Source organism: Gavialis gangeticus, unplaced genomic scaffold, assembly GCF_001723915.1.
Source record: "Gavialis gangeticus isolate Ggan-Ray unplaced genomic scaffold, GavGan_comp1, whole genome shotgun sequence".
In the NCBI taxonomy this organism is placed as follows: Eukaryota; Metazoa; Chordata; order Crocodylia; family Gavialidae; genus Gavialis; species Gavialis gangeticus.
Window position 1 is genome coordinate 39,105,459 of NW_017728998.1, and position 8,601 is coordinate 39,114,059.

General features: G+C 41.3%; 1 long non-coding RNA gene across 2 annotated transcripts in view; it reads right to left on the minus strand.

Moving 5' to 3' along the window:
- LOC109289617 overlaps positions 1–8,601 on the minus strand; it is a 22,852-nt gene that overhangs the window by 8,243 nt on the left and 6,008 nt on the right. Inside the window, exons 1-2 of one of the 2 annotated variants that reach the window (XR_002095431.1) lie at positions 8,554–8,601; positions 2,613–2,711 (exon numbers count right to left, since the gene is read on the minus strand). This is a non-coding gene — a long non-coding RNA (uncharacterized LOC109289617). The remainder of the gene's footprint in view (positions 1–2,612; positions 2,712–8,553) is intronic. The other variant, XR_002095430.1, reaches the window with a different exon arrangement.

Consider the following 8,601-nt stretch of genomic DNA (forward strand, 5'->3'; position numbering starts at 1 on the left):
CCTGCTCCTGGGAGTGGGCAGAGACACACCCCCCCTGCCAGTCTCAATCTGGCCCTGCTCAGCCCTTTCCCTTTCCTTCTCCCTCTCCCCACCCCTTCCCCTCACACACACTTACCTGTGTGTGTGTGTGTTTCCATCTCTGCATGTCTGTCTGCCTGTGTATGTACTCATCTGTGCCTGCATCTGCATGTCTGTGCCTGTGGCTGCATGTGTGTGTCTGTCCCCTACCCACCCAGCCACAGCAGGCACATAGCATTGCACAGCTCTTGGGGCAGTTGGGTGCAGAGTCCAGCCTGCACCAGCAGCTGCCTCCGCCCTGCACACAGATCAGGGGGGCATGTGCCCACTGAATGTCCACCAGGGTGTGCACAGCAGCAGGAACTGCCCCTCTCCCTGCACCTCCCAGATGAACTGCTTGTGTGACTTCATCCATCACTCTGCCCTGGCTGTGCAGCACCTGTCCCTGCTCCTACCCCAGCCTCACTCCCTCCTTCACCACGGGGGCCTTGCTCTGCCCCCCACCCCTTAAAACCAAGAAAAAAAATATAAAGGTGTACATGAGCTGAAACTTTGTGGCAGAAGGGGTATATTTGTTTAAAAAGGTTGAAGACCCAGCTTTAAAGGATCCTAATTTTCAAAGGGGGAATATACTTAATATCCTTAGAAGTGTCTTCGCTTAGTCTTTAAAAAAGGAGATACCTGCAATTGTGAATTCTTTTTGAAAATGCAGACCCTGGTTCAGTTGAATTTCTCCAAGTGCTTTAAAAAGAGCAGGAAATAACACCCTGTAAAATCCTTTAGCTTTTCCAGCATTAGCTTTTCTCAGGCATAGGGCATAGACTTTTGCTGTGCAGAGTGCATACACTGTAGTGAATAAGATGGCTTGATGCGAACCTAGCTCTATTAGTCAGTTCAGGTATTTTAACATATTTGTCCACTAGATGGTGCAATGAAATAAAAATACAGGGTTTGACTCCACTATTCTGCATCTAATTCAGTGAAGAGCCTTCTAGCCATGCTTGTTCATTTTAGCAGATAAGCATCACAAACTTTGTATCATTATCTCTTCTTGTAAATGTCGGTTTATTTTGAAAGTCTTATAATTAAAGGGATGAAAATTTAGTAACTTGCAAGCTGCAAAGGCTCCTTGTGTTTTTTCCTCATTTTGATAACCTCACCTATCAGAAATTTTAGATAGAAGCATATGGTATTAATGAGGTAGTCCTCTATAAATGAAAAAAAAAAACAAAAAAACAATGGGGTTGAGGAGATAATCACTATGGCAGTGGTGTTCTAACAATCTTTTAAGAAGCAGCTCCTACAGTTTTCTACCTGGCTTGAAATGAAATCTACTGCACTACCAACGTATATACAAGTAACTACAAACAAAACACACCCAGAAAGTACTATAGAGAATGCATGATATTTATATTGCTTAGTATCTGTTTCTATGTTTTCTTTGTTACATATAAATGAATTCCTTGCCCAAGCTTTAGGCATCATCTTGATACACAGATGAGCAGTCTAAGTTTTTGTCAGCTTCAAATTGTGTTTGTATGTATGTATGTGTGTGTGTACACAGATATGCAAACCTGTGATGCCAATTCAGTCACTGCCATTTATCTTCTCTGTTAATTGTACTAACTTAGTGAAGATAACTTTTAAAACAGTCAAGAAAAAGCCCCTTTAGGAGCACTTAAGCTATAATGTAAAGTATGGATTTATTTCCACTTGTATTCAAAATAAATAATCATATCCAAGTTGTTCTGCTGTACTCTGGTGTTTAAATCAGCTTTAGTCTTCTCTTCCCATTTCAATAAGCAGAACAAGAGTCAGGCTGTGTAATTACACATTTAATTAAGATGCATCATGTAGAAAAATGTATTTAGAATAAGAAATCTGTAAAATAACTAAACTGGGTACAATTCTACTTCCATTATTGTTGATAAGTAACACATGACCACATGAAGAGTCAACTGAAACCCGGTTGCTGCTTCTTTGGTAAGGTTTGTTGTGGTGTTCTGAAGTGTGGAATCTCCCTGTATAAATACATAGAGACAGATCCCACCTCTGCTATACTGATGGCTGGAGTTGTACAGGTGTATATGAAGGAACAAGTGCTCAGCTTGCTTCTATTAGCAGCCAGGCTTCCAGCAGCAGCACTCAGGAATTCTGAAGCCATTTTCACACATATGTATAATACCATGCTAGATTCTTTTCATTCCCCACCCAGTCCTATGGAAAGGTTTTCTTGTTATAAATCTAAAGCAATACCTTTAGAACTATCTTAAATGAGTCAAAGTCATGGCAGCTACATATGTTACTGTCTTTCTCTCTCATGTGAACAGTTCAGACTAATTGAGGCATCAGAAAGCTTGGCACCTCTTAGCTAGGTCCCAACAGTTTAGCTCCTGATTGCCTCCAGACACACTTTATTATTTTTTTACCACAGTGCTGCACAGGACTCTGCCAGAAAAGCATCCATGCACTAGAGCAACAGAGATGATTCAGAGTCCTCATTCTATCTAACAGCATTGCTGGCAAAATAATTACAATACCAGCAACATTTTTAGTCCTTTTCAAAGGGTGATCTCCCTTTGAAGCCTGCTTACCTTTCCATCTGATATTCAGATTTAAGACCTGAAATCTTCATGCCACTAGAGGGTGCTTCAAACCAAGCTGTCACTTCAAATTACTGCAGCAGATACAACCTGAATAAATACGGAAACTTGTGTTAGGCCTGGAAAAAGTTCTTTCGTCTTTTACTAAATGTATGTATTCCACATTTGGAAAGGTACACTATAGGTAATAGGCTTCTTTTCTTTAGTTTCCTTTTGAAAAGTACATCTCCTGCAAACACTAGGCGTTAGGTGTCCCCTCCCACACCCCTGCAGATTTGGGATTTTCACAGCCTGCTCCCTCTCTGGGTCTTGCTCCCCCAGCACCTCCACATGCAGACAGGGGATTCCTTCTGCAGGCCTCTGTCCCTGCAGTTCAAGACTTTCCAGCCCAAACAGAGGACTTCCCTCTGCAGGCCCCTGACCAGGCAGCTTCTTCCAGCTAGCTTACCAACCCCTGCCCACTCTTTCTCTAGGAACTTGTGTCCCTGATTGCACAGCTCCGACCCTGGGTGGGGAATCATCTTCTCCTGGGATAACTCAGGCTCCCCTCCATCCTGAAGTCTGCTCCCTAGCAAGCCTCAGCTCCATTCCCGTATAGCTCTCCAGCTGCTTTTCCCTCCCTCTGCTTTTATGACTCCTTAGTTGCTGTAGCAAAACCCCCAGTTTTTCTTTTAAAATACATTCCCTCCCCTTCCCCAACCATTTCTAAGTTTTTCTCTCCCTCTCTATTCCCTATAGATAAGCATAAGTGAGCTAGAACACAGGACAAGCTTCGACATTTTATTTTGGTAACAAGTTGTATTTGTTTTGTTTTTTCTCCTTCTTTATATTGTATAATTGCTATGTTTATATTGATTTTTAATGTTCTATATTACTGTTTTGCTGATACTATTTGATTTAGGCCTACATATGTAAGTTAGCATAAGTCATGTCAAGTTTCCATCTTGTAATGTCAAGCCTCCATCTTGTGTCCCCTGATGTTGTAATCTATGACTCATACCTACTCCTCCTATGTAAATTGGTTCCTGGACAAATGGAGATGAATGATGGTGCTTGAGAAACAATGGCAGTAGGTCAAAAATAGCACCCTCTGAATAACTGAACCATCAAAACCCAATGACCCAGCCGTTGGAACCACCCTCAGCATTCAAGAAACAAAAGATGAGGCAACCCACCATTGTGCCAGGCTGCACATGCTCAGTAAGAACACCTGGAGCCCTCTGGAACAGGACTGACCTTGCCTGGACAGGCCCTCCCCATAGGAGATCAGAGGTAGTCTGCCCCGTAAAAGGGGTAGTAAAGACTCCTTGGGATGCCCTCTCCATCTGGACCAGCACCATGCCACACTACCTATCTACCCAGAGGCCCTGCTGGCAACCCCCTCTGGACAACACCTACTGGACAAGGACCCCTTTCCAGCCAGAATAGGTAGCTATCACCCCCACCCTGTCTTCAACCAAGGACTTCCCTACCTGGACTCCAGCCCTTCCATTGAGTCTCTTTCTCCTGCTGCCATTGTGTGTGTGTGTATACCAATAACTTCATGGGGCTGTGTAGTGTGTTGTCTGTTTAATAAAACTGTTATTTGGACCCCTGAGTTGGGTTTTGCTTTACTATGGTTCCGGCCCTGCTCCAATCTCTGTTCCTCGCCCCTCTAACTTCTGTCTCATTTCTCCCTCTCCTGTTTCTGGCTCACTACCACCCCCAACACCTGTCCTGAGCTCCTTTCTGCCTGCAAACCCCGTTTCTTTGCCACTGTCTTATCCCCACTGGCTTTTCCCCTGATCTCTGCCACTGTTATTGTCTCATCCCCACTGCATTTTCCCTGGAACTCTGCCACTGCCTTTGCTTTGTCTCCGCTGCCTTTTCTCCTGATCTCTGCCACTGTTATTGCCTTGTCCCCACTGCCTTTTCCCCCAAGCTCCCAGGTTTCTGTCTCAGTTTCTTTCCTAGCTGTCTCCTCCTTGCCACAGGGCTTTTTCCCTTGCACCAGTGACCTCAAGTAACTCTGGGGCCACTTGACCTTAAGTAACCCCAAACCAGCTTCTCTCTAGTCTACTGGTTCTAATCCTGGTTCTGGCAACTTTCACTCCCTATACTTTAACTCTCTCTCTCTCTCCTTAACTTTCCCCCAAGTATCCCAGGTACCCCAAGCACACACATACACACTGTACCATCCAAGTCAGGAACTTACCTGTGTGTATGTGTAGGTAAGTGATATGTGTGTGAGTTGGTGAATATACATAGGTGTCCGTGAGTGTGTAATATATGAATTGGTGATCTGTGTATGTGTACAGAGTGTGTAGGTATTGACAACTGATTGTTGTCTAATTTTTTGTGTGTGTTGTGTGTATGTGATTGAATTGGTGATAGGTATGCATGTGCCTAGGCTGGTTTGGATGTGTATATGCCTGAGTTGGTAGTGTGCATGTGTGTAGGCACCTAATTAATTTGTGTGTTTTTATATGTGCAATTGTGTCACACCCTCCTGTCTAACAGTGCAATATTGAAATCCTGAGAGTTGCCCTGACCCCACAGGGCAACATAGCCAATCAGAGCTTGGGGTTTGCAATGGGGGCTCTGGTTATAGTTCAAATCCTCCAGTAGAAAGCATGCATTGTGCACAGTATACCTGCTATTTGGAAAAGCTATTGCACCCTCCACAAACTTTTTAAGCACAGCCTTTGTAGCTGCTAGAATTGCATCTGCATAGAATTTGAGTTGAGCAAGTGGATCAGAATGGGTAGTTTGTTGTAAATTATATCTTACTTCTTGTGAATTGTATGCAAGCCAGTTGCATCCAATGTAGTTGATGTTGTTATATAAATGAAAGAGGCCTTTTTCTAATCCAGAGAAAGATTTTGTCCTTACCTTTGAAATGCTTATGATAAAAAAAATTGGTGAAGAAAATAAGTGATGATTTACTCCCATCTTAAAGATTAATTGACATTTGACCTTTTCTAGCTGCATAAAGGAGCAGTTTAGTAGCTGGGTAATGAGGAAAATATGTTACTCAGCTAATTTTTTTGTAGTTGCCACAGAACAGTAAAATTACTGACCCATTATGGCTCAGCAACATATGAAATAGTTTAACTGAGTGTATCTAGTCTTATCTTTAAAGAAGCTCTCCCTAAAAGGTGGCTCTTCTTCAGCAGAATCAGGATTGATTCTCTAGAACAGGAAATAGCTTCCTCCTGCCTCTTTCATGGGATGCACCTAAACAGCCTCCCATATCAATTTTGGTGGAAAGGAGATTATAAAAGCAATCATGGGAGCCTATGGGGTACATTCAGATAAAAGTATGTGGTATAAGCGTTGTGGAAATGCTTTCAATAGATTTCAAAGTAAGGGTTGAGAGAATGTTATTCTTATTCTTTAGGTCATTTATTAGGCTAAAAAGTATTTAGTAATTTTGCAAGTTTTTCTTTTGAACTTTTAACTGAATACTAAATAAAGTACCTTGTACTTCATAAATCAGAGTAGGAATTGAATTTCATGTTACTTTCTTGAGAACTACCACCCTTGAGGAGGTCTCTTTGCATGGCTTTAAAGTGCAAGGTTCATGGAAAACTTCTGAGTTGTATTGGGACTAAAAGGGGAAGGATTGGTTGTAGAATATGCAGCTTAAAGGTTGCGAGAGAGAAGGGAGAAAATAAATGCTTCAGTAATTTTAGACCATATACAGAATTTAATTGGTTCACGTTGATATCTGATGTGGTAATTACTCTTGATATACAAATCATAGGGGTTTCTATTTCTCTGTTGGATGAACAATACTCCTGTTCAGAGGCTTTTGCTGTTACCCTTGTTTATATGCTCAAAGTTTTGTTAGTTGGCACTTTATTAGTTCTTGTGCTGATCAAAATGTTGATGTCAAGTGGAATTGCTGCAAGGGCTTGAACAAGTTGTTGTTGTTGGTAGTGGTGGTGGTGGTTTTCTTCTCTTCCCTCTTCTGCCCCCACCTCCCATAAGAGCCCATAATTACTTTTTAGATACCTGTCCCTTAGTATTGATGCTTTTTTAAAATATATCTTTACTAGGAATACAAACCCAGTAAAAGGTAGTTAGTAAGTTTAGAGTGGGAGCATCTACGTGAGATGCTTACTATGCAGTAACCTAATAACACTGCACAGTAGCACACCGGTCAAAAACCGTACTAATACACTACTGCTCAGGGTTATTAGGCTACTGCAGAGTAAATATTTTTTTTAAATCATGAGCCAGCACTACTGTGCAGTAGCACAAGTTACTGTGCCTTGAATTGGTACTTGGTTAACCAAGTACTAAACTTAAAGTGCAGTAACAAGGGCACATTAAAAATGTGTAGATGTGCCCAATGTGTTAACATTGTGCCAGGTGTTGGCTTTCAGGAGTAAAACAAAGATTCCAAAACCTGAAAAAAGACATTTAAAGTTCTCAAATCTGGGTATAGACCTGCAAAAACAAGGACTGCATTGAGGAATTTCAATACTGGGCCAGTCTAACAGTTCATTTAGCTTGATTTCCTCTCAGCAGTGGTCAGTATTAGAAGCTGCACAGGAAAGTTCAAGAAACATTACAGCAGGTACCTATTTTACCCCATGGTCAGATTAGTACAGACTATAGGATATTTTGCCTTTCTCTGTAGCTGCGGGGTATGGTCCTCTTCCTTGGGTTTCTCAAGCACATCTTTACAACCCTTACAACAGCATGACACTGGCTACTGTTTCCGTCTGCTTTATCTGTGGCGGGTTAGGGTGTCTGTTGTCCATGGGGTTATGACAGGTTGATTGTGAAGTTTTAGTAATAGGTTAGACAGGAATGGCATGGGTTGGATGAGAGCAATCCTGCTTTAGCCAGCGGGTTGGACTAGATGGCTTCCAGAGGTCCCTTTTAGCCCTACATTTTCTATTATTCTAAAATAATCTACTTATGAGGAACATTTCTTCCTATTTCTCAATACCTAGAGTTTGGCTTCAGCTCAGATACATGAAGATTTATGTATCTTCCAAAAGACATTTTTGTCATATGTTGTAGAGTTGTAGTGTTCAAGTTCAATGAATTCTAATACTAGACCAGTCATTTTCAGTTACTGGTCTTCAAATGTTAACTGTGGCGAATAAATGGATAGTCAACACGGCAGAAGAAACTGGAAGTCAATGAAAACTTTAAATAGTTGTTTTTTCTGTCTTTTCACATAAAGGAAATTAGTTAACAGTTTTGGGAACTATTACGATTGCTGATAAAATCTCACAGTATCTGTTTTCCTGAAAGTGTCGGCGCCTGGAAGCTTGTGACTACTGCTTTCCTAGTACTTGTAGTTATAGAGAAGAGCCTGAAAATATGAGCCATAAAAGCTTGAAAACTAGAAGGCAAATAAAAGCCTAACTTTTTTTTTACTTTTTGAAATCTCATGATTGCTTGAGTGCTGACTCATAACAGCTGAATGCATGGAGTTGGCAAGATTAAGCTCATCACATAATCTTGAAACCACAGAGTAGTTATGTGAGACGTGATCAAACTTGGTAATAGAATAAAGTTTCCTAAAAAATATCTAAGTGAATGTTCAGTGCTATCATTGCAATGTCCTGCTTGACATGTGTGTGTGTTCATGAAAATATTTATGCTCATATTAGATATTATAAAACTCTCTATTCCCCCCCGCCCTCCCGCCAATGTTTTTTTATCAAAGCCTATGTTGTTTTGCTCCTGTCCTATCTGCTCTTCCCTTAAGGAACAGCTCATAACCAAAAATGGGAAGCAGTGAGCAGTCAGGCAATGAGATGATAATGTTCTTACTTTTATAGGGTTCCTTGTAATTGCTAATTGTATTTTGAGCAGAAACACCTAATTGTTCTAAATGAAGTCATTTGAGCTGAAAACCAAAAGCAAAATTACGACTGATTCAGAAAATGGAAACACATTTACTGAGGAAGTCAGAAATCCAGGTCACCTTCTGTTCTCTTTAGCTTCAGCCTTCTTCAGCCTTGACTTTCCAGTT